The sequence below is a fragment of the Felis catus genome, chromosome A3 (genome assembly GCF_018350175.1).
Source record: "Felis catus isolate Fca126 chromosome A3, F.catus_Fca126_mat1.0, whole genome shotgun sequence".
Taxonomy (NCBI): domain Eukaryota; kingdom Metazoa; phylum Chordata; class Mammalia; order Carnivora; family Felidae; genus Felis; species Felis catus.
The window spans coordinates 18,484,231-18,510,171 of NC_058370.1; the positions used below are offsets into that span (position 1 = coordinate 18,484,231).

Genomic DNA, 25,941 nt, shown 5'->3' on the forward strand with positions numbered 1-25,941 from the left:
CACCCCTTAGAACATTTTCAGATGCATCCACTTACTCAAAGAGGCAAACTCGATAGCAGAATTTCTCAAAGTGCGGCCCCTAGGCCAACAGTATCACCCAGGCACATGTCAGAAATGCAAGTTTCCACAAAAGCAAAAATGAACTACTGGGACCTCATCAAGATAAAAAGCTTCTGCACAGCGAAGGAAACAATCAGCAAAACTAAAAGGCGACCGACAGAATGGGAAAAGATATTTGCAAATGACATATCAGATAAAGGGTTAGTATCCAAAATCTATAAAGAACTTATCAAGCTCAACACCCAAAAAACAAATAACACAGTGAAGAAATGGGCAAAAGACATGAAGAGACACTTCTCCAAAGAAGACATCCAGATGGCCAACCGATGCATGAAAAAATGCTCCACATCACTCATCATCAGGGAAATACAAATCAAACCCACAATGAGATACCACCTCACACTGTCAGAATGGCTAACATTAACAACTCAGGCAACAACAAATGTTGATGAGGATGTGGAGAAAGAGGATCTCTTTTGTGCTACTGGTGGGAATGCAAGCTGGTGCAACCACTCCGGAAAACAGTATGGAGGTTCCTCAAAAAGTTGAAAATAGAACTACCCTATGACCCAGCAATTGCACTACTAGGTATTTATCCAAAGGATACAGGTGTGCTGTTTCGAAGGGGCACATGCACCCCCATATTTATAGCAGCACTATCAACAATACCCAAAGTATGGAAAGAGCCCAAATGTCCATCAATGGATGAATGGATAAAGAAGATGTGGTATATATATATACAATGGAGTATTACCTGGCAATCAAAAAGAATGAAATCTTTCCATTTGCAACTATGTGGATGGAACTAGAGGGTATTATGCTAAGTGAAATCAGTCAGTCAAAGAAAGACAAATATCATATGACTTCACTCATATGAGGACTTTAAGATACAGAACAGATGAACATAAAGGAAGGGAAGCAAAAATAATATAAAAACAGGGAGGGGAACAAAACATATGAGACTCTGAAATATGGAAAACAATCGGAGGGTTACCAGAGGGGTGTGGGAGGGGGGATGGGCTAAATGGGTAAGGGGAATTAAGGAATCCACTCCTGAAATCATTGTTGTACTATATGCTAACTTGGATGTAAATTTTTAAAAAATTAAATTTAAAAATTTTTAAATAAAAAAATAAAAGAAATGCAAGTTTCTAGGCCCCACCCAGACCTACAGAATCAGAAACTCTCGAAGATGGGCCCATCAATCTGCATGTCATCCTCTAGGTGATTCTGATGCACATTCAAGTTTGAGAACCACTGCTCTATAGCCTGGCACAAAAGAAATGTGGCGCTAGTCTTGACCTTCCAGACACCCAATCCCACTCCCACCTCCCCGCCTTCCATCTGTACCCAACTACATAGCCCTCTGACTCATCCAAAAGAGACTGTGAGTTTGCACATGCCATTCCCTTTGCTGGGGAAGTCTCCCCCTTTTGCTTGGTGAGCACCACCGCCTTCAAAGATGCAGCATTAAAGCATCGACTTATTTCGCCAACCTTCTACTTTGCTTGCACCATCCTCCAAGTTAGCTACTCAGCTGACCTGAAGAGCAGCCATTCCTGAGATCCCCAGCAGGGCCATGTTCTTCTTCATCAGTCCCTGCTTGGCCTTCTGTTTCCCTTATGGTCTGTTTGGAGACCAGCTGCCCTGCTCAACTGTGAGGAATGGCCGGGTGGGGTGAGGGAGGGGACAGGATCTTCTCAGGACCTCACATGGAGCTTAGGCGGGAGTTAGTGCTTAGAAAACAGTCACACGAAGGGGCGCCTAGGCGGCTCAGTCGGTTGAGCATCAGACTCTTGACTTTGGCTTAGGTTGTGATCCCAGGGTGGTGGGATCCAGCCCCACATCAGGTGCAGTGTGGAGCCCTGACGCATGGAGCTGCTTGAGATTTTCTTTCTCTCCCTCTGCTCCCTTCCCCACTTGCTCACTCTCTCTCTCTCTCTTAAAAAAAAAAAAAAAAAAACAAAACAAAACAGGGGCGCCTGGGTGGCGCAGTCGGTTAAGCGTCCGACTTCAGCCAGGTCACAATCTCGCCGTCCGTGAGTTCGAGCCCCGTGTCGGGCTCTGGGCTGATGGCTCAGAGCCTGGAGCCTGCTTCAGATTCTGTGTCTCCCTCTCTCTGCCCCTCCCCTGTTCATGCTCTGTCTCTCTCTGTCCCAAAAATAAATAAAAAACGTTGAAAAAAAAATAAAAACAAAAACACACAGTTGCACAAAAAAAATCTTATCAATTCGAGCATACGAGGAAAGCCTCAAAAAATCAGTCCAGTTCACGGACACATTTGGTCTCATGTGCTCCCAAGGAGAAAAAGATATTCAAAACAGCAAGCCCCCCTCTCCCCACCAACGGAGAGTAGCAGTTCTGCTTCACGCACTGCATGTAAATTATCGAGCTCACATGTGTTTGTAGCATAAGCTAACAGTTCACTTCGCTGGAAAAGATGTGGGTATGGAGGTGTCACCAAGTACCAGAGTCAGGGTTCGTGGCAGCCAGCAGAGGCCCGCATTTCAGCAGCCACCCCTTCTCGGGGTGTGAAGCACAGGTGATATACTTATCAACATAAGACACATCTGCGCTCATTCAGATGAACAAGAATCTAAATCAACTCTAACAGGAAACTTCTAAACCCATTTAATTCTTTCATCTCTTTTGAAAACTAGCGGCTTTCTTGGAGAATATGCCTGGTTCATGAACCCCAAAAGTCTTTCCATCAGTACCCGTCCCAAATTCTCATTGGGGGGCCCCAAAAGATGACCTGGGAGAGGTCATGGGGACCTAAAACCACAGCCTGGGAGCTGAGGAAGAGGCTTTCGAAGCCACTCGAACTTCCCCTTGATGCCTGAAAGCTACCAGCCATATCCTCAACCAGCCGTGGGCCAACAGCAGGAACAAGGCTCACCGCCCTCCCAAAAGGTAACTCAAGATTTGGCTTTGTGTCCCGAATATTCTGGAATGTCACATATTTGAGCTCTGAGGAGAAACTTTAAATGTCATTTAACTCAGTGGTTATGGACACAGGTACCTGAGCTACTACTGTCTTTGGTCAAAAAGGCCCCCCCAAAATTAGATATTTGCAAAAAAAAAAAAAAGGTTAACCATGCTGTTATTTAATTATAGATTATATTTCTGGGGGAAAAACAATCTGTGAATATATAGTACCCACAAAAAGGAAAAGCTTATTGAAGCAGGTGCACTGTTGAAAAGGTGATGAAATGTCTCTTTTTCAGAGATGAGTAAAATGAGACCCAGAGACAGTAGGCGATTTGCACAAAGATTCACAGAGTAGCAGGAACTCAGGTGTCCTGTCTCCTAGCCTGGGGCTTTTCAACAGTACACCAGCTTTCATTCAAATATTAGCAAACCCGCAGAACAGTAGTTCTCAAAGTATGGTCCCTGGACCAGCAGTATCAACATCCCAAGGAGCCTGTTACAAATTCACATTTGGGGATCCATATCAGAGTTGCTAAACCAGAAACTCTGGGGTCATGGTCCAACAATTTGTGTTTTAACAAGTCTTCTAGATGACTCTGATGCACTGAAGGGTTTGAAAACCACTGCCATAGGGAAATAATACTTTTACCACCTCATATTTTTCTCAATCCAGCTTGAACAGAGTACTTTGTCCCAGCATTAGATGAGGAAATCATACACCATAGTCTGCAAATCAGAAGCCATCTTGGAAACTTAGTCCAAACTGCCCCCTGCACTTAAGTCCCCTCTGTTGCATCCCTGATGGATGGCCATCCATCTTTGACTGGATGCCTCCAGGAATGGAAACTCATCACCCTCCAAGATGGCCTTGCTTTCATTGGAAAGCTCTGGGTTGAAGTTTCTTCCTTATGGGGGCACCTGGATGGCTCAGTGAGTTAAGCATCTGACTCTTCAGTTTGGCGTAAGTGGTGATCTCAGAGTTTGTGGGTTTGAGCCCCATGTCAGCTCCACAACGCAGAGCCTGCTTGGGATTCTCTCTCTCTCTCTGCTCCTCCTCCGCTTGTGCTTTCTCTCAAAATAATTTTTTTTTAAAAAAAGGGAACTTCTGGGGCACCTGGGTGGCGCAGTCGGTTAAGCGTCTGACTTCAGCCAGGTCACGATCTCACAGTCCGTGAGTTCGAGCCCCGCGTCGGGCTCTGGGCTGATGGCTCAGAGCCTGGAGCCTGTTTCCAATTCTGTGTCTCCCTCTCTCTCTGCCCCTCCCCTGTTCATGCTCTGTCTCTCTCTGTCCCAAAAATAAATAAACTTTGAAAAAAAAAAATTTAAAAAAAAAAAAAAAAAAAAAAAAAAAGGGAACTTCTTCCTGATAGTCAACAAAGATCTGTCCCCTTAACCTCTACCCTCCCCTATTTCAGCCCTGCACCCTCTGGGCAGCCACACCAGCCCTGCAAACATCACCTTCACTGAAGCCTCCAAGAAGCCTGTTCCATGACTGCCCCAGTCCCCTGGAAAAGCAATCACTGATAAGAGTTGTTGAGTCTGTACCCAAACAATCTCCCTTTCTGGGTCAAGGAGAAGGAAGGAGGAAGGAAAGGAAGAAAGAAAAGAGGAAGGAAGGAGAGGGAGGGAGGGAGGGAGGGAGGGAGGGAGGGAGGGAGGGAGGGAGGGAGGAAGCACGGAAAAGAAGATGAAAATGCTTTTCAACTGCTCAGTTTGGCATCTGATCCACAAAACAACTCTGGGAAATAGATATTATTCTCCACCACTTTAAAGATTAGGAAGTACCTCATGCCAGTCAGAGTAGCTAAAATGAACAAATCAGGAGACTATAGATGCTGGAGAGGTTGTGGAGAAATGGGAACCCTCTTGCACTGTTGGTGGAAATGCAAACTGGTGCAGCTGCTCTGGAAAACAGTGTGGAGGTTCCTCAAAAAATTAAAAATAGATCTACCCTATGACCCAGCAATAGCACTGCTGGGAATTTACCCAAGGGATACAGGAGTGCTGATGCATAGGGGCACTTGTACCCCAATGTTTATAGCAGCACTTTCAACAATAGCCAAATTATGGAAAGAGCCTAAATGTCCATCAATTGATGAATGGATAAAGAAGTTGTGGTTTATATACACAATGGAATACTACTTGGCAATGAGAAATAATGAAATATGGCCTTTTGTAGCAACGTGGATAGAACTGGAGAGTGTTATGCTAAGTGAAATAAGCCATACAGAGAAAGACAGATACCATATGGTTTCACTCTTATGTGGATCCTGAGAAACTTAACAGAAGACCATGGGGGAGGGGAAGGGGGAAAAAAATGTTACAGAGAGGGAAGGAGGCAAACCATAAGAGATTCTTAAAAACTGAAAGTAAACTGAAGGTTGATGGGGGGGTGGGAGGGAGGGGAAAGTGGGTGATGGGCGTTGAGGAGGGCACCTGTTGGGATGAGCACTAGGTGTTGTATGGAAACCAATTTGACAATAAATTTCATATTAAAAAAATGATTAGGAAGCAAAAGTTCCACGAGGTAAAGTGAATTGACAATAGCCATCATCAATGGCGCCTCCCCTCTCAGGAGATCCTTCCCTTGTCATGGTAAGACCACGTGCAGCCATTTCCTACCAGCAGCCTAAGTCCTTTAACTACCCCAGCAGGAGAACGCACCGCTTGATCCGTCTCTTCGCAGAAGCCCTGGCAACAGTGCTCATTGTTGGAACCAATCGCTGTGGCCAGGACAGTGTAATGCTTTGATTGGCTAGGCCAGGAAAATGTGCTTGCCTGGTCCAGGGGGTGGGAAGCAGCTTCAGTTAAATTGAGGGAGTGGGGACGCCCGTGCTGCAGACACAGAAAAAATAATGATTCCCACTACCCTTGGGGTGTGGAGTAATGATCTGAACAGAAGGGATTCCCATAAACAGAGCAAATGTCTTCTTCTGCCGGGTTAAGCTCTTTCTATACACACTCTGCACTGAATTATTAAAATATAATAATAATAGTTAAGAATGAGCCAGGAAGGGGGGCGCCTGGGTGGCTCAGTCGGTTGGGCGTCCGACTTCAGCTCAGGTCATGATCTCACGGTCCATGAGTTCGAGCCCGCATCGGGCTCTGTGATGACAGCTCAGAGCCTGGAGCCTGTTTCAGATTCCGTGTCTCCCTCTCTCTGTGACCTCCCCCGTTCATGCTCTGTCTCTGTCTCAAAAATAAATAAACGTTAAAAAAAATTTCAAAAATAAATAAATGTTAAAAAAAAAAATGAGCCAGGAAGGGATGGTCCTGAGCAGTGGGAAGTTCTAATCAGCAGAAATTTATTGTGAGTACCCACAACCCTGGTGCCAGGTGCAACAGTTGTTCTGTTCCCTTCACATAGGTGAGTTAGGACACACGTCGTATCCCAGGAAGGAGATCAACCTTTGAGGCTCTTTCCTATTAATTCTTCCCATGTGTGTAATCACTCTTTGAAACCCATTCTTTTTAAATTTCTCAGATATGCTTCTCCAGGGTGCTTCATTGGTTAGAGCTCATTGATGTCACTCGCTCCCAGAATGCTCAGCAGAGGCTCAGCTGTGGCCTCCAGCCCGGCTGGTACTTAACAGGAAATGTCAGTATTTCCCTTTACATCTCAACTGCGCAGCCTGAAATACATTTTACAGAAACTGCCAATCCCACCCCAGTACCAATTACTCATATCTAGTTACCATATATTTAAAAAGTAATTCACAACTTAGAACATTTAAAAGCGCACAATTCTTAGTATTATGAACACATTTTTACTAACTTTCCGACTATAAACAATCACGCTTAATCTAATCTTAAAATTCCTTCTGGGTTTAAATACAAAACAATTTTCTAATTCTGGATTCACTCTTAGGTTTTAAAAAACACTGGCATATTTGAGCTCTGGGTCTAGCATTTTGGAGCTTCGTACCAGATTGACAATAAAATCCTTACAGGAAACTTCTATTTAATCTTTCCTTTCACTGAAATAGGAAGAATTAAAATTAAGTTCCTACTTAAAATGTAGACAAGAGAAGGCATTGAATACCTTCTGCTTACTCCCTCTTAACTCCCTTGTCTCAGAATTTTTTGGACAAGTTTAGAGAAGAGGAAACAAAGGACAATGAACCATATTCATTCATTCATTTATTCGATCATTCAACAGATTTTTTTTTTTTTTTTTTTTTTTGCTGGCCACCATGTATCAGGCACTGTGCTGAATGCTGAGTGCATGATAGTGAACAAGAGAGATTCCCTTCGCCCTCCTGAAGTTTATGGCCTAGTACAGGGGTCAACAAGCAACAGCTTACAGGCCAAATCTGGCCAGCCACCTGTTTTCTTATAGCTCACAAGCTAGGAATTTTGCATTTGCTGATGCTCCTCGTCCAATGGCCTCACTTTAAAAAACATCGTTTAGAGGTGCCTGGGTGGCTCAGTTGGTTAAGCGTCCAACTCTTGATTTAGGCTCGGGTCATGATCTCACGGTCTGTGAGTTCGAGCCTTATGTTGGGCCCTGTGCTGCTGGTGCAGAGCCTGCTTGGGATTCTCTCTGTCCCTCTCTCTCTGCCCCTCCCCCATTTATGAGCACTCTCTCTTTCAAAATAAATAAATAAAACTTTTTAAAAAACACTATTTAAGATAATGTAGTCAAGAATATGGAGAGGGCACATTATGATTTCCTTGTAGAGAGATGATGGTGATAACGATGATGATGATAATGATGACAGTGATATGCACAATGTTCTAGAACTTAAATTTTACACCATATGCAAATTTTCTATCAAAACAGTTTCAATGGAAACTGACTTACAGGAAACTTCTATTTAATCTTTCATTCAGACATTGGGAAGATAGTATGCTTTCTGCATAACCACATGAAAAAAATTGATGTACTTAATTCTGTCACACGAGTCAGGAACAATTTTACTGGCAGAAAATATGACTATATTATATGCATGCAGGTTTCTGCATGTCAAAAAATAACAATACATAAAACACTCCTTTTAAAAACCACATTTTAAAATTTCTCATTAATATTTATTGTTCATTCATTTTGGGCTCGGTTTAAAGAAGATTCATGGGAGAAAAACTTAAAATTGAGGAAGTTCTATCCTGAGACCTTGATGTTATTGACGAGTTTGGTAAAGACCACTGAGACGTGATTTTAGTGTTGAAAGAATGTGAATAATTCAGGGTTCCCTGTGGGCATAGTTTGAGAACCACTGGTGCTGTGTGGCTTTGCCGGGTCAGTATTACAGGTTGAATTTGGTGAGACCTAGCACCTTGGCAATCCCTCCATGCAGAGAGCTGAAGCTGACTGTGTTGTTTGGCTGAAGTTCATAGACCCTTTCAGGCAGCACTTTCTCCCTCCTTCTTTCTCCTAACTGACCCCAAAATCTTCCCCCCAATACTAATCCCAAGATACTGCCTATTCCTTGTGATTTCTCCACATGCTGCCCACACCTTTGGAAAGAATTATTTTCTTAAACTCTCCTCAAATTACCCCGTTGGAGTGTGCCATTAGTTTCTCACAATGACCTGCCTGATTCTTTTTTTTTTTTTTTAATGTTTATTTATTTTTGAGAGAGAGAGAGAGCACAAGTAGGGGAAGGGCAGAAAGAGAGGGAGATACAGAATCTGAAGCAGGCTCCAGGCTCTGAGCTGTCAGCATAGAGCCCATCTCTGGGCTCAAACCCACAAACCGTGAGATCATGACCTGAGCCCAAGTCGGAAGCTTAACTGACTGAGCCACCCAGGCACCCCCCTGCCTGATTCTTAACATGCAAGTTCCCAAAGTTTTTATCTACACAATCCTTAGTGTCTCTGCAATCTTTTCCATGAGAGTACCAGGCCAACAGAAATACCTAATAATTATGTTTGCTGAGTAGTTAGGTTTAAATAATTTAATAACTATTTGTATCCCAACATAACTACGTTAGTAGGTGATCTTTTTAATAATGCACATAAATTGAAAGAAAACATTTTTATTTCACTCTCAAATAACTACCATTACTTAGCAATGTTGAGCACTGCATGCCTTCTCAAACCTTGTAATTAGATTGGACACCACCACCCTCATTGTGTGCTCCACACTGATGTACCCACCAGACCTGATTCTTATCACAGCAATAACTGAAAACCCAGTTCTGCAAAGGTATGACATCACCAAAAGGAAGGTAGCACAATCTAATGTTGGAACTGTGACTCACCTCCAGCTGGTGGTTAGCACAATGTCCGGAGGAGGTGAAGTTTCCCTGAAAACATTAAAATATCCCGAGGCACCCCTCAGTTTGCTGTGGGGCTCTGTGGCACATTGGCACACAGTTTGGGAACCACAGACATCCTCACTCTCTTGAATTCGGGTATGCCTTTTTGAGCAGTAAAAAAAGAGGAAGAGCTGTGGCCAGCATGTTGGGAATGACCCTGGGGATGTATCTTAACAGAGGGAAAAGGTGCAAACAGTTGATTGAGAGTAATCAGTATAAAGAGCTACCCCACGGCTGATGGACCCCATCCACTGAATTTGACTTCTCATACTCCTCCTGCATCTGACCATGGCTCCCAATCCTGGGAGTCACCGTCCCTCACGTTTGGGGCCAGGAAGGTCCTCTCTTCTATCTGCAAAGAAGTCATGGCTGTATCCATGTCCTTCCTCTAATATGCCTTCTGTCTGTGAGAAAAACCAAGCTACAATTTGGCTCTCCTATTCACTGTTCTGAACTTTATTTTCCTCCTGGTCTCTTATCTTCTCTGCTCAAAGCCAATGTCTATTTCCTCTTTGCAGCCAACATGGCCAAAGATGAAAGATTCTGTCATTATTTCCCCTACATAACAAATCACAAAGCTGCTTTATCCCATTCCTTGATTGCCTCTGTTTCAAGACTCATTGTTTCTAACTATCAGAGGCACATATGAATTTCCTCTTTATGCCTTTTCTCTTCCATTCCCTGCAAACACTTAGCCATTTATTCATTTTTATCAGCACAAACATCGGTAACACTTCGGAATAATCGGCTTCGCTATGATAGCTCATTTATTATTCATTGCAATAACCTTCAACTCACTCCACATCAATAAAGTGGAGAGGGAACCAGCTCAGCCTTCCCACGTGTGGGCTGGGTGTACGCTCTCAGGGCCGCCATGGGAAGCCCTCTGCCCACAGCACAGGCAGGATGCCCAGACCCTGGCTTGGGTCTTTTGGAAAGCAGCTGAAATCAATCGGGTGATTGGGGTGGGGGGGTGGGGGTTCGTGGCACACCTCCCCATGGATTCCCTGCTGGTTCCACGAACACGAGGCAGAGAGGAGAGGGGACTTTTGAGTCAGAGAGCCTGAGTCTGAATCCCAGTTGTAGCCAGTCACCAGCATGTCAATAATGAGCAAGTGGCTTGTCCTCTCTGCATTTTAGTTTCTTCCTCTGCAAAAATGAAGCAATTGCTACCTGCACCTTGTCAGCCTTTGTGAGCCTTGTTATAACCATTAAATGAACCGTGTGAACTGCATGATGTGGCACATAGTAGGTACGTTACTATCATTAGAGCCCCTGAGCCCACCCACACACTGAACCCAGCATGCAGGCTTCTAGTAACAGGTTCAGCTGGCAGTTACACACATGAACTTTCAAGACAGACATTGGTTTTATTGGGACATTTCCTCACTTCCTGGGTCAGTGACCTTGTACAAGTTGCTTAAATCTCTCGAAGCCGCTGTGAAAGGAGGCTGATAACAACTCTCCCCCAAAGCGTTGTTAGGATTAAATGTCTTAGTACCTCAGAAACATTAACGCATTGCCTGGGGCACGCTAAGTACAGAGCAAACACTCAAGGAGCTGCTTTTACAACCATTACTAATATTTGCCCAAATTCCAGGCCATGGCAATCTGGGAATAAAAATGGGTGACAATCTCACCACCTAGGATATTACACCAGTCATCTCAGCTACCTCCTGTCTCAGCTCTGTCTCTAGCTGCAGGGCGGGTCTGCTATAGAGACTTCCAAGGCTGGCAAACCACTGACACTGACCTCTGCCCTCCACCCAGAAGCCACACTGTGCCACAGCCAATGTGTATGGAAGGTGCTCCACGGGGCTAAAGTCACCAGCATAGCACTTTTCCACACACAGGGGAGACTGCTGTACCCTGACCGCTGGCCACGGGCCAATACACAGGCCCCTGGGACACCCACCTCTTGCTCCCAGCTTCTCCTGGGGTTTAGGTAAGGCTTCCCCTTCAGGGAGCCCCATGAAAGAAAAGCAAGGTTATACAGACAGAACATCTGAAGGGGTTTTTTTGTGGGAAGCAGGAGTGACCTCTAGGACTTCTCAAAGTCCTGATGACATAGTCCCTGAGCAGCAGGACACAACACTGTGTTCACATACCAGCCTTGCCACTCCGGGGCTGTGTGCTCTTGGGCATGTTACTTGACCTCTCTGAGCTTTAATTTCCCCCTCCACAAAATGAGGCTCTATATAGAACCTGCTTCACTGGATTACTATTAGGATAAAATAGACAATGCTCATGAAGAGATGGGCACAGTGCCCCGCACAGAGAATGCAGTTAATGAATGATTGCTACCTAGCTGTACAAGCAAGAAATTGCTGCTTTGCCTCCCAGATACCCTCCACCACAAGAGGGCATCTTGAGTGGTCTGGGTGTTCTGGCTATTGGAAAAATCTCTCCTGAACCAACACTTAATCCACTTAGCCCCTGCCTCCTAAGTGACCATCTCAGGAGACTGATTCATGCGGGCCCCCCATGTGCCCAAAAGGAAATGAACAAAAGGCAGGTGTATTCATCTGCTAGGGGTGCCATAGCAAAGTGCCACAGACCGGGGGCTTGGGGGGAGGGGGGGTGTTGCTTAGCAGGAGTCTGAGATCAAGGTGTGGGCAGGTCTGACTTCTGGTTTCTCTCTGGCTTGCAGGTGTTTCCATATGGCCTTCCCTCTGTGCTGGGTCCCAATTGCCTCTTCTTATAAGGACACCAGTCACTAGATGAGGACCCACCCTCAAGAAGCATTTTTAATATCATCACCCCTTTAAAGGCCCTTTACTCCAGACAGCCACATTCTGAGATCCTGGGGGTCAAGAGTTCAGCATATAATTCGCGGGGGCACAGAGTTCAGCCTCTAACAGAAGGCAAAGCACTTCACGGTGTGGAAACCCTGGAGACCTGGAGCTCTCTGGAGACCCTGTGAAATGTTGGCACGCCCGACTCTGTCACTTCTGTCACGTGAAGGCAGCACGTGTTCTCTTGCCCCAGGGATCTCACCTCCTCCACCCAGGCCCCAGGAAGGCCCCCACCCCCTGTCAGCAGCCCCATCTGCCTTTCACTCAGCACTTTTCAGGCAGCACTCATGTCAGGAACAGCAGGAGAAACGCCAAAAGAGCATCACAGAAGGACGCAAGAAAAACTGTCATCCCCCACCTGGTGTGATGCTGGTCCACGTTCCTCGGTGCAGGTCCACCAGGGGCAGACGGGGCTCCAGGGAGCAGTGCACTTGGGATTGGAGAGTCTAAATGTAGGAGACCTCTCTGAGGATGCGTGGCAAGGCCCCATGGCCACCACTGTCCCAGGGGGCATGCTATTCCCAGAGTGGTGAGGTCTGGGACAGAGTGTTTGAATAAAGGAGGCACCTCCACGAGTGAGGACAAGTCCCCACGACCACTACTATATGGAGGGACGGATGGGGAGGGGACAGCCACGCAGTTCCCAGGGTGCTGCAGTGGGACAGACAGGCCTCTTAGGCCAGTGCCGATGCTCTCACGCTTCGGTGGGGGGCTAAGAAGTTGGATGTGATTGCAGTAGTGATTATAATTATGATGACTCTGGACAGAGAGCTGGAAAAGGATTTGATAATAAAGCGTTGATGAGGCCGAACAAGGAGTGAAGTCTCTGAGAGAGCCTTGGAGAGGGTGGGCAGAAGCACGAGGGTTGGGGGGAGGGGGATGGAGTTAGCAGACCTGCTTCTTGCCCAAGGACATCTCTCCTGCAGAGCAAGCCCTTCAAAGAACAGAGACAGGCGCACTCACCAGAGACGTAGCCGGCAGCCACACAGTGCCCCCTGACAAGAAGCGGATGCTCAGTCTGGTTCCGTGTGCCCGACTGTCAGCCTCGCATCAGGGCCTCAGGCCAGCCAACTGGAGGGGAAAGAGGAAAACACTGATAACATATTTACTGGAGCAGGCACCATTGTGCCTTCACACACTCCGGCCCGGTGTGATCCTCATAACAGCCTAGGTATGAGCTCACTTTACAAGTGGGAAACTAAAGCACAGAGAGGTTCAGTCACTTGCCTAATGCTATATGGCTTGTAAGAGACAGTGCTGGGATTTGAACCTGGGCAGCAGGGCTTGAAGGCCCACAGTCTTAAGCTGTATCGCCTTGCCAGACAGAGAATTAAGAGTGAGTCAGCAATCACGGCATGTGGAAGTCAGGAAAGTAATATCAGACCCCGTGCTCAGTGAGACACCCACAAGGCCTCCAGGGCCACAAGGAGCGGCCTGAGGCAGGACTTCAAATTGCCAGAGGCAGTAGCTCCTGGAGAAGAGAGGCTCAAGAAGCTTGGAGGTTGAGCTAGTGAGGGCCTCAGGGAAGCCCCTCAGTCCCTCCCTCTGGCCCTTCAGCTTCCATCTTCACGTATATCCCCCTCCCTCCACTCTGCTGCAGCCCTGGCTCAGCCAGTCCTGAGAGGTCAGTAGGAAATAGGCAAGTAGACAAGGCAGGGATCAGCATACCAAGGAAAGGGAACAGCATGTGCAAAGTCTCATCATAAAATGTGGGGTGAAAGCAGCAAGGGGGCTGATTTTGACAAAAGAGACTAATTCACCCAGGGCCCCAAGTGCCAGACTGGTCAGCTCAGACTCTGCCCTATGGTGACTGGGAGGGAGCCTGGAAGTTTAGAAGCAGGGAGAAGATATCATCCTCAGATTTGATTCATTTAGCAAAGTCATAGTAAGAATTATGCGCCCGGTGGTGTTCTAAGCACGTAACAGATGTTAACTCACTTGTCACTGCAACAATCCTATGAGGTAGGTCCAGCTGGTGGATGAGGAAACTGAGGCTCAGAGAGGGTAAGTGGCTTACCCAAGCTTGCACAGTTCCTAATCCTGGCAGATACAGGATTTAAATCCAGACAGTCTGTCTCTGGAGTCCCCATTCTCAACCACTACACTTTGCTTACTTCTCTACCCACTCATATTTTGGAGAGGTCACTTTAGCCAAAGTAGGGAGGAACAGGAAGGCAAAAATTGAGGCAGGGATGAGCGCAGCAGGAGACTGGTGAGGAGGCTGTCTTACTGGTCCTGAAGAGAGGTGTAGACGGCCTGAGCTAGGCAGGGATGTGAGGGCAAGAACTCCAGGTGTGGAACACATCAACCTTGTAGACAAGGGAGAGGCCCCGGACGATGGCTCAGACAGGGAAAGCAGGCTGGAAGCCAGCGTTAGGGAGATGCAGCTTGGTAGGGGGTGTGGGGGGAGGGGAGAATGGAGGATGAGAGCAAAGTGGCTGGGAGAGAGCCAGGGCAAGGGCTTCAGAGCAAAAGAGCATCTTGCATAGAATGGGAGAGCCTGGTTTGCAAGTGGCAGTGGGAAATGAGGACATCATTGCTGCTGCCTCCCTGTGATTGTAGAAAGCATGGGATGTGGGGGAAAGAGCACCCTCAGCTCAAGCTGAGCAGTAGGGCTGCAGCGCCCAGAAAGGGGGGTAGCCAGAGCCTCGAAGGGGAAGGGCTGCCGGGCCAGAGCCAGACGGAGCATCCTGCAAAGCAGAGAGGAAGCATTGGAAAGGGAAGAAAGAGAGCTGCTAGTGGGTCAGGGTAATGCACAGGAGGGCGGGGGAGGGGGGGGGGAATGCAAATACCCATCACCCCTCACTCAACCCATTACTGAGGTCCTGGCCCAGTGCCAGGCAAGGGCTATGGACACAGGTGACAAAAAGCAGAAGGGCCCTTAAAGCTTTCCTAGTCAACACTGCTCTCTGTATAGACTGGGACTTCAGCTCTCACCTCTGCATACAAAGGGATGCTTATTTCAAACACATAATTCTCCCCAAAGGCTTTTTTTAAGGCTGCAGGAGATTCAAAATGCCCCCAGAAATAGCCCTCACCTAATGAAGGCCTGGGAGCTGGTACATAAATAGCCCAGCTCCCTCCCGCCTCAGGTGAGATAACTCTGAGGCGTGTATTCCCCCAACCCACCCACCAGGTTTGTCTCTCAGCAGAACTAGGTCCCCACTGCTCTGTGGGTAGCCTGCTTGATAACCACACACCTTACTGACTTCGTTTCTTCTATCTTCCTTTCCCATCTTTACTGGGGCTTCCTGGGGCCACCTCCCAAATAAACCACTTGCACTCAAATCTTTGTCTCTGCCCTGCTTCTGCGGGTATCTAGCTAAGACAAGAATACTAAGGCCCAGAGAGGGAAGGAGATCTGCTTTTAGTCACATGGCTTCTCAGTGCTGAGCCACAACCCACACCCAGGTCTCTCAGCTCCAAATCCATGAAGTCAGAGATTAAAAGAACAGAACAAATACAAAGATCTGAGTTCAATCGCCTGTGTAGATTACATGATTCTCTATTCTCTGCCTTCCTGTAAGAGAATTAAATACCCCCCCCCCACTTCATTAAACAGCACCTCCCTGTGGGAGGACTAAACTTCCTTGCCCCATTGAAAGAAGGCTTGGCCATGTGACCTTCTTTAGCCAATGAAATGTGAGAAGTGATGTATCCCAATTCTGAGCAGAAGCTTTAACAGCCCTGGCTGGCTCCACCAATTTTCTTACTCTTGCTTCCTTCTACCGCAATCATAGCACATCCCAAATAGGAGCTACTCTTTCAGCCTGGATCCTGGAATAAAGACGGATAGAGTAGGGCACGTGATCCATGAGTGGCATAAGACAGGAGTAAAAAAAAAAAAAAAAAAAAAAAAAATCCCGTTATTTTAAACCACTGAGATTTCAGGTTCATTTGTTACACAACATAACAAAAGCTAACAAACACACTCAGCAGATACTGGCTACATTACCTAAAGCCTCTGTGAGCCTTAGTTCCTTCCATTATAAAAAATAGACAAATAATAGGATCTGCTTAAAAGGATTTTTGTAGGAATTACATGAGCTGATGCATGAGAAAACTTAGCACAGTGTCTGGCAGAGAGTAAGCACCCAATAAATGTTAGCTGTTATTATTATGTTTTTCTCTACCCCACAAAGAAGAGACTTCCTCAGAAAGTGAGTTCTCCAGAGAAAATGTACTGCTCCCGCACGGCTCCCCCACCGCAGCTTGTTTGTTAAAGGTACCGATTACTCTCCCCTCCTAGTGGCCCTGCCCAGAAGTATGTTGCCCCCACCACAACATCGAGAGAAGTGCCAAGCGACGTGCCCATGTCCCAGCAGGTCTGCATGCAGGAAACCCATAGCAGTTAATGAATCCCCATGGAGAGGTCCAGATTAGCCCTGGTTTAATACCCCGAAATGGCAGGGAGTCATTTATCCATACGCTACAGTCTCTCCCTGTTGCTTGTGCATTACGAGTTATTTATGAGGCAATTTGCACAGTTTCACACTGGCTGGCCATTATGCTGCTGTCTGCTAACCACTAGGAGGGTTGCTGAACCCAGAGACAAAATGGTCCTCCGACTGCCTAGGCTTTGCCCAGGACAATGAGCCAGCGGTTCTCCCCCAGTGCAGCACATGCGCTCTTTGGGAAAGAGAGCAGGACACAAAGCTGGGTGAAGAGAATGCCTCCTCCCTCTCCAGTCCAACAACTCAGAATGCTCCTCGGGGCTTGTGAGAAAGGCCAGAGGGAGAAAAGGCCCCCGAGAAAGCCACTGGGTACAGAGAGAGGTCATCTTAATATGCCCTATGGAAGGGAGGTGTGCAGGATGTCCTAGAAGAGACCCTTCCCTCCAACTGTTGGGAGAAGAAAAAAGTGGGGAAGCATTTTGCACACGACTGGACACATGGAAAACTTTCAGTAAATGTTACCCATTGTTACCACGGTTATGACCCGCATCCCAGCTGTTTCCCATCATCCTAGATGTCATCCCCTAGCATACTGGTCAGTTTGCTACAAGTTCATGGGTACAGAAGCTTTTGATTCAAGCTACATGGGCATCACCAATGGTACAGAAGACCTTACTACAAGCAAGCTAAGACCTGAAAGGTAGCTGAAGAGTTTACATGTTCACAGTGGCCCCAAGCCACACTATACATGCAATGCCATCTACTGCAGACAAGTTGTTATCTTTGTAGTTCAGTTTCATAGCTTTGAAGTTCTAGAGTAAAATGACTTCTGTGTTCCAGTTGCTGCTGCAAATGATTGTGTCCCCAATCACTGCTGTGGCTCCATGCAACACAAGAGGTTGTGGAGGTGGGGTTCTGCAGTGAGACTCCACATCCCTATCAGCAGAAGGGGGTGTAGAGATCTCCAAATTTTAGGCAGAAGAAAGAATATATTTGAGCTGAATGTGGCCTGACTCCAACACCCTTTCTTCCATGGCTACTTCCTGTCCACCATTCTCAAAACAACCCACTTTCTGGCCACTTTAAGGACTGGTCCCTAGGGCTTTCCTTATTAATTATTTTATTCTACATCCCATAGCTCTTGGAAACTGCCTTGACTCTTCGCTCCTTTCCCTTTTACCCCATAACATCTATGTCTGACTATTCCCCGTTCAATTTCAGTAGACTAATTAATAATAATAGTTAAAAGCTCCTGAGTTTTTACCTTGTGCCAGGGGCCCTGTAAGTGTCTTGCATGGCTTCTCTCTTTTCATGTTCACCATCACCTACTAAATGAACATTGCTCATCTGGCAGATAAAGACTATAGAGGTTAAGTAACTTGCCCAAGGTCACACAGCAAATAGGAAGAAGAACCTGAGGGCTGAACTCAGGCAGTCCGATTTCAGAGCCAGAGCCTGTAGCAGAATCTGTACGTGCCCCCACCATATCCCCTTGAGCCATACCATCTCAGGGCATGCCAACCAACTTCTATCTGTGCGGTCTTCCAACAAAGGGAATTAATAATGTCAGACCTCAACTAGCGACCGATGGGAATTCGTCTGCAAATACCCAGCTCCCTCATCCTTTGAGAAGATAACTTGGAAGTGTGTTACTGCTCTGACTCTCAGAGCTCCCAGTGAAATTAATCTTCATTTGCCCGTGGTGGCAATCTGCTTGAGAACACATCCTGTATACATTTCCTTCCCTCCCCCGTCTCACCTCTCGGTGTTTCTTATGGTGTTTCCTGGAATCCGGTCCCAAATAGGGCCCTTGCGTTCCAATCCGTGTCTCAGAGTCTGCTTCCAGGGAAACCCAAACTAAGACAATGATCTTTCCCTCAATCAACTCAATTCCTTTCCCTTTTCCTAGAACCAAAATGCTTTCCTCAGTGAAGCCACAACATTACTGAGCAATTCTCAGGAATTCTATTTATCCATCTCCAAGTGTGCACCTGGATAAGGAGCAGCAGGTGAATAGAGGTGGTTTTACCTGCCCTGTGAAGGTGGAGTGACTGTTCCACATCTCACACAACCAAGATAACCAGTGCCACAACTAGAAAGGTTTTCAAGCATGCAGTCTGGCTCGCGTGTGGTTCAAACTCATTCAAATGGACCCAAAACTAAAAGCAATTCTCATAATTATGACTCCCAAGTGCTCACTTTCCTGAAGCAGCTAATCTCTGTTTTGCTGACGCGCATCAACAAGAAGATGATGGGTTTGCTGACAATCCCAGTCACTAGAAAATGCAGGGGGAAATGAAGAGGACAGAATAGAATCTGATTAAATTGCAGAATTTCCACCAAGGAGGCGAAGCCGAGAGGAACACAATCTTCCCTTCCCACAGTGGAGACCAGCCCCAAAGATCACGGGTCTTCTTGGCAGGAGAAACACCGTGTCCCCAGCATGACAACACTGCCCTTCGTGACCCTTCCCACCTTGTGCCTGCCCTGAACCCAACAGCTTCTACTGTTACAGGCAGCCAAGCCCTGAGGAAGTTATGTCACATCTCTGAGCCTCAGTTTCCTTATCTGAGAAGTGGGAATAAGAGTACCTCCCTTATCCCTTCAACAACTTCTTGTTATATGTCTACTATGTGCTGGACACTTGTAAGGATCAGAGAGATCATGCCTGTATGCACATACTTGGCACAGAGTAAGCACTCAGTAATCTTTAACTAAAATCATCAATTACCATTGTTACTTTATTTGATCTGCAAAATGAAACTATATTGTGGCTGTTCTTATCTCCATTTTATAGATGAATAAACCAAGGCTAGGAGAAGATCGAGACCTGGCTAGGGTTGCACAGCCAGAATGGTACCCAAGATCTTCTGATTTTAAGATCAGGTATCTTTCCACCCCCTCAGTGTCTTGGGGTTCTTGGATTATAGAAAGAACACTCCCTAAGGGAGTAGAGTGTAAACCAGGGGTTGACAATCTGTAATGGTCCAGATAGCAAATACTCCAGGCTGTATGAGTCATATGGTCGCAGTTGTACCCACTTATCTCTGCTGCTGTAGGAGACGGGCAGCCATAACATAGCATAATGGATAGGCATGGCTGTGTTCCAATAACACAGAATCTTACCTGTAGTTTATCAACCTCTAGTGTGGGTGAAAAAACCTGAGCTTTGGAACCGGGCAATCCCAGGTTCAAATCCCAGCTCAGACAATATTAATTACATCCTCAGGCCATCTAAACTTCCTAAGCCTCAGTTAGTCAGGCTTAATTAGTCATCCAATGGGAAATCATACTGATTTTGTAGGCTTTGTCAGGTGTTCAGGATAGGGTTTTGGTGCTTAAACTCTACCACTCATTCCTCTTCTCCCTCTAGGTTTCTGCTGAGAAACCAGTCACTTGAGGATCCACAAACAGATAAGACACAGAATCCTGGCTGCGTGAATAGGCAGGCATATGTACAATGACTGAGTGCAAAGGTCTCTAGGAAAGGCAGTACGGAAGAGCACAGACAAGTCAAGTCCAAAGTCCGAGGGAGGCCCCCTACCTCCTGCCCCCAGATTTGTATTTTGGGATGAGCATGCTACCCCACGGAAGGAAAGATATGACCAGGTCTTCAGAACAGACCCCACCAGCCATGTGGGCCTTGATAGCCAGTCCCTACCTCCCAGTGGCAGGCAGAACGGACACCTGGCTCACTGGCATGCAATAACCTCACTCACTAGCAAGATGTAGCCCAGTGAATATTAAGCTCTGGCCAGTTGCGTCCCCAAAGCAGTAAATGGGTTTACAGAAGCCTGGAAGCCTGTGTCCAGGGGGCAGTGTGGGTCATTCCTTCCTCAAGGCTTGGTTGTGAAGGCTGGCTGTGGCACCTGGCATTGAATAGATACCTGGGGGTGAGTGCCCCTGGAAGCAGAGCCTATGACAAGGATTCAGACAAATGGGAGGCATTGATGCGATGTGCTCAGGAGAAGCCTGTAAGGCAGGAGGGAAGGAGAAGACCCCAGTAAGGATGGGGTTTGGGGTCAAGTCTAGCCCCGCCCTGATCCATGGGGGACTCTGAAGCATAAATAACACCACAGTGTTGACCTGTCTTGTTGGCATTTTGTACACCTAGGACATTTTAGAACCAGAGTTCTCACCAAATAGGAGCTCTCCTCTCTTCCTCCCCACCTTCCTGCAACAGGTCCCCCAGGAAATGACAACAGGATGACCTTTATCTTAAACAGAAGAGAAGATTCCCCAAATATGGTTTTATCTTCACCCATGCATCTCTGGTCTCCAGTCTGACTAGAGTTTGAAGAGGGAACATCAAAGTCTAGGCCTTCACAGATGGAAATGCACCTCATCCTACCCCTACCCCCAAACCCTCATGCCCCCCTCATCAAGGAGCCAATGGACTGTTTTGTCAACCTGAGGAAGTGTTGTCAGGTTAACCAAGAGCTAGAGAAGATGTGTTTTGCAACCAGAAAAAGAAAAGAAACAAGAAAACAAAGATTCTGACTTGTGTCTGAGAAATATGAGTATTTATGCACATACTAATTGAAATTGGCTCAGTCGCCATATGCACACAGTTAAAGGGGCTGGTGTTCTAGACACCGAGACTAAACAAAAGCCGCTTTCAAAACACAATGCATTATGCAGGCTCCTGACAGAACTAAATAATCATTTCTGGTGGTTTTATACTTAAATCAAACCCACAAACATTCAGTGAACCCCGCTGTGTGCCCAGCACTGTGCAATAGTCTAAAATACAAAGATGAATGAGCAAGAGGTCACAGGCTACTGCGGGAAATCGATGCATAAAAAAACAAATAGAATACAACACAGCTGGCTGTCGGAGAGGCGGGCACATGGATAGAAGGGAACTGTTGCTTCTGCCTAAGCATCCATCTCCTGGGGGCAGGGTCTACAAGGAGAAGCAGTTCACAGGATGAGAAGACTGCTCGGTAGCATGGGGGCAGGAAAGTGCATGGTCTTAGAAGGGCAAGTAAAATGGTAGGGATGAAGCATCAAAGATGCGGGAAGAAGGAAAGGAGATGATGACTGTCCCCAGCCAGGTCCCAGCTCACATGCCACCTCCTCAGAGAGAACTCTCCTAACCCTCCTACCAAAATATCACTATTTCCCATCACCTCACCCTGTTTGGCTTTCTTGGTAGCCCTTAACATTTTCTAAAGTTACTTTCGTCATCAGTTTACTTGTTTGCGTTCTCTCCAAACAAACTATAAGTTCCTCGTAAGAGCATGGCATGTGTCTGTCTTGCTCATTGTTGTCTGTCTTGTTCATTGTAGTACTTCCAGCTCTCAGAACACGACCTTAGAACAGGTGCTCAATATGGGGCGCCTGGGTGGCTCAGTCGGTTAAGCAGCTGACTTCGGCTCAGGTCATGATCTCGCGGTCCATGAGTTCGAGCCCCGCGTTGGGCTCTGTGCTGACAGCTCAGAGCCTGGAGCCTGTTTCGGATTCTGTGTCTCCCTCCCTCTCTCTGACCCTCCCCCATTCGTGCTCTGTCTCTCTCTGTCTCAAAAATAAACAAACGTTAAAAAATTAAAAAAAAAAAAAAGAACAGGTGCTCAATAAATATTTGCAGGGCTGCCTGGGTAGCTCAGTTGGTCAAGCGTCTGACTCTTGATTTCAGCTCAGGTCAAGGTCTCACGGTTCATGAGTTTGAGCCCCACATCAGGCTCTGTGCTGGCAGCTCAGAGCCTGCTTGGGACTCTCTCTGTCTCTCCCTCACTCTCTGCCCCTCCCCCATGTGCACGCGTGCGCACACACACACACACACACTCTAAATTAATAAATAAATATTTGCTTTTACAAATGGACAGATGAATAAATCAATGAATGGGGTATTTGCAGCCTGGATTTGTGGAGCACTTCAACCCAGTACAACCACTTTACATATGATGGCCTTATTAGTTATAATAATACTGTCTGCTACAACAAACCCCACATTTTCACTCTCTTTACCCAATTGGAATATATTCCTCACTCACTTACAAGGCCAACACAAGTGTTCCTAGTTGACAGGTGGCTTTCCTCTACATGTTGAATAGGCACCTTCTGTTTTTGTGGTCCCGCCATCCCTCAGCACCTGGGAGTCCTTTGTTTCCTGCCAATGGAAAGAGAGAGCCTCTGCTCAGAAGTGGCACACATCACTGCCACTCACATCCCTTTAGAGAGAGTCATATGGCTGCATTTCAACAAAGTACAGCCAGGACGAGGGATTTCTGGCTATACAGGCACCTCTCACCAGGGAAGGGCAGAAGGGAGAGAATGCGTCTGTGGTAGACAAAGAGCTGCCTCAGCCACAACCACCCAGGCCTCAGAAAGCTAACACCATTTTACCAAGAACTCACCGCTCACAAGTGGAACAACTGTCCCTTCCATTTAAAAAGTGGCCAAGTCCCTCCCCTCACCTGTTCTTGCTTATGCCAATTTCCAAGCACTGAGATAAGAAGGCAACCTTTCCTGACCTTGCCCCAAGATCCTGAGGAACTTTCCTATCAGAATCCTTTAGCCCCTGTAAGCACAGGCCCATTTGTTCTGTTCCTGGGAAGAATGCAAGCCAAGTTTTTAAACTGAAAGGCAAGAGAGAAATGAGCTCAAATTTTGCCATGAATGGAGGGAGGGAGCCAATTGGTACAGAAGACAGGATGCCAGAGGACAAAGGGGAGGAGACAGCAGCACAACCAGGGAGCACCGATGAGTTCGCTTCCACCCACAGCAAGCCTCCAATAACACCAACAACCATGACACGGGTTTGGCATTTGCTATAGGCCTGGTACTAAGCCAGTGCTTTATCAACACTCTCTCACATAATTTTTAGTAAAATTGATAGGATAGCCACCGTTATCCCCATTTTTGTAGATAAAGAAACTGAGGCTCAAAGAGGCTAAGCAACTAGCCAATGGTGACCCAGCTAGTCAGTGGAAGAGGTGGGATTTGAAGAGCTTGCTGCCAGAGCATCACATCCAGTGGTCTCTGCAGCCAGTGGGGCTGGTGGCCAGGGCTGGAAGGTAGGCCACGGAAGAGGTGAGGTCCAGCCAAGGTTGACATCTTCAGCGATGGCCTAGCATCTTGTCTCCTGGAGGCCTTCACCTGGGCTCTTAGGGCTTGGTGCACCCTCTTTGTCCTACCAAGAGAATGATAGGTAGGACATGTCGTCAGGATATGCCTCGGGGTACCTTTGGGATCACAGAAGGGTTTGCCCCACTTCCTGCTCTGCCTCTTACACATGAACATTTTTTTTCCTTTGCCCTTCTTGCAACAAACTGTGCTGCACTTCCAAGCCAAACAGTGTGACGTACATTCAAATTACCGTCCTCACTTATGATTACTGGGGCCTCTTAAGTAACCAATCATTGTGACTTTGAATGAGTTTAATTATCAGGGTACTTCAGTGCATAAATAACAATGCACACCCTGTTGGCCAGGCTGACAGCTCTAATTGAATCCAGCAGCCTGGTCTCATCTGGCAGAAAGCACTGGAACTTGGTCCTGACACTTTATACTGCGTCATCAGAAGGACTGGAAGGGTCAGCCAGCAGGGCTGCAAACTCCAAAGGCTGGACCCTTTTGGGTAGGACGCAAGATTCTTCTCTTCAAAAAGCAACTTGACTAGGAACAAAAAGAAATGGACAATTCTGTTTAGGAACACTTCTTCAAGGAGAACATCCCTTTTCAGACAGAGTTTATTCAAAATTAGTTGAATGAGTGGCAATTCATAGACGAGGAAACCAAGGCTCAGAAGTTCCATAGCTGGTCTAAGCTGATGCAGTGCGTCCAGGGTGAAGCCTGGCTCTGATCTCAGATCTGCCAACTCACTCATCAGTGGAGAATCTGGGACCAATGAGAGAGCCAGCATCCCCACCCCAGCTCATCCTCCCAGACCTAGGTCCACCAGCCTTGAACAACAGCCCCTGGGACCCAGCTCCTTCCAGCCCCATCTTCTGCCCCAGGGACCAGGATAGGCCTGAGGACCATCCAGGAACAGACTTCAGCAGTAACAGGTGGTAAAATGTGCAGACACGTGGGTCCCAGCACCTCTCAGAGCACCCTCTCACTTTTCTCCCTGACCAAAATCCCTTCCCCTAGGCTCAAGGGTAAGAGTGTCTCCAGCTATCTGCTCCCTTTCTGCACCATCTAACCCACTTTCTTGACCTTTTCTGTCCAAAGACTACTTTGGCAATCTGTTGAAGTCTACACACTATTTCTCAGAATAATATCTTTAAATGCATAAAATAAAACACAGTGAATAACAGAAGAAATCGAAGATGTTGAAATATAGTTATCAACATGTTTTTAAAATCAGATATAGGAACATATGTGCTTCTTTATTAATGCATTAAACAACGAAATCTATCAGAGGATCTACTAACTTCCATAATTTCCAACTAGTGATGAGCATGAATAATGTTTGAGATATCTGCAACAACTACAATGTGAAGTAAAATTAAAATATCAATGACTTGCTGGGAGCAAAGTCACAGATAGTGCTAACACTGTGAAAGTTGTTGCCTACATTCAATAAATGAAGGAAATGGTAAATTTTAATTAGATGTTAGTGAAAAAAATATAATATTTTCCCTTATAAGTGCACAGACTCCCATAATTCTATCCAAGACTTTTTGGTGAACTCCAAGTTAAGAATCCTTAGTAATGATGGGTATAAAGGGTATTAAGGAGGGCACTTGTTATCATGAACACTGGGTGTTGTATTTAAGTGATGAATCACAGAAGTCTACTCCTGAAACCAATACTGCACTGTATGTTAACTAAGGAGAACCTAAACAGAAATTTGAAAAGAAAATAAAGAACCCCTGCCCTAATCCCATATTGAACCAGTACCTATCCTCCTTGGGTCCTGGAGAAGGAAGGAAAGCAGAGTGTTCTAAGTCAGCACCCTTGACCCAAGCTGCCCCTGTACCTATATCCACACGGGGTCCTTGAGCCCCATCATCCCCGTACTCTACCCCCACTCATCCAAAGTAGGCTATCTTCTAGAACCTTGGTTTCCTACGTGCCTTTTGTTTTATTGTTCCTTTTATCATTTCCCTGCTTATCAACTTGTCTCTTTATTTGTACACAAACCACATCCCACATCTCCTCCCAGCCTCCAGCTCACATCACGCCTCTTTACAGCATCTTCTGGGGGACTCACAGTACATATTACACTTCACACAGCCACAACACACATTAGCAAGGAAATGCCGACCCCCGACCCCCCTCCCCCCTCCCCCCTCCCCCCACCCTGCTCATTTACAACAGGCACCTCCAGTCCCTGGCTGGGGCAGCCTCTACTGCACCACATCCATTCCTGCCTCAACTGGGAGAGAGACACTTACTGTCTTGGAATTACCCTCTCACATACTGCGAAGACTAGACTTCTCCCTGAGCTGATCTTACACCATAGTAAGAAGCATGAACTCTGTCTTAACATCAGTGTGATATTAATATAGCATAGTGACAGATTCAGTTCTTTGAGGTGGGAAGTATGTG

The 25,941-nt window shown here is 46.5% G+C and overlaps 1 long non-coding RNA gene across 1 annotated transcript; it reads right to left on the reverse strand.

Moving 5' to 3' along the window:
- Window positions 1-12,404: 12,404 nt before the first annotated feature.
- On the reverse strand, window positions 12,405-23,581 carry LOC123384201. Its single transcript, XR_006594919.1, has 3 exons — window positions 22,441-23,581; window positions 13,010-13,117; window positions 12,405-12,492 (listed from the first exon to the last, which is right to left on the reverse strand). It is a non-coding gene; the product is annotated as an uncharacterized LOC123384201 (long non-coding RNA).
- Between the last annotated feature and the right edge of the window lie 2,360 nt (window positions 23,582-25,941).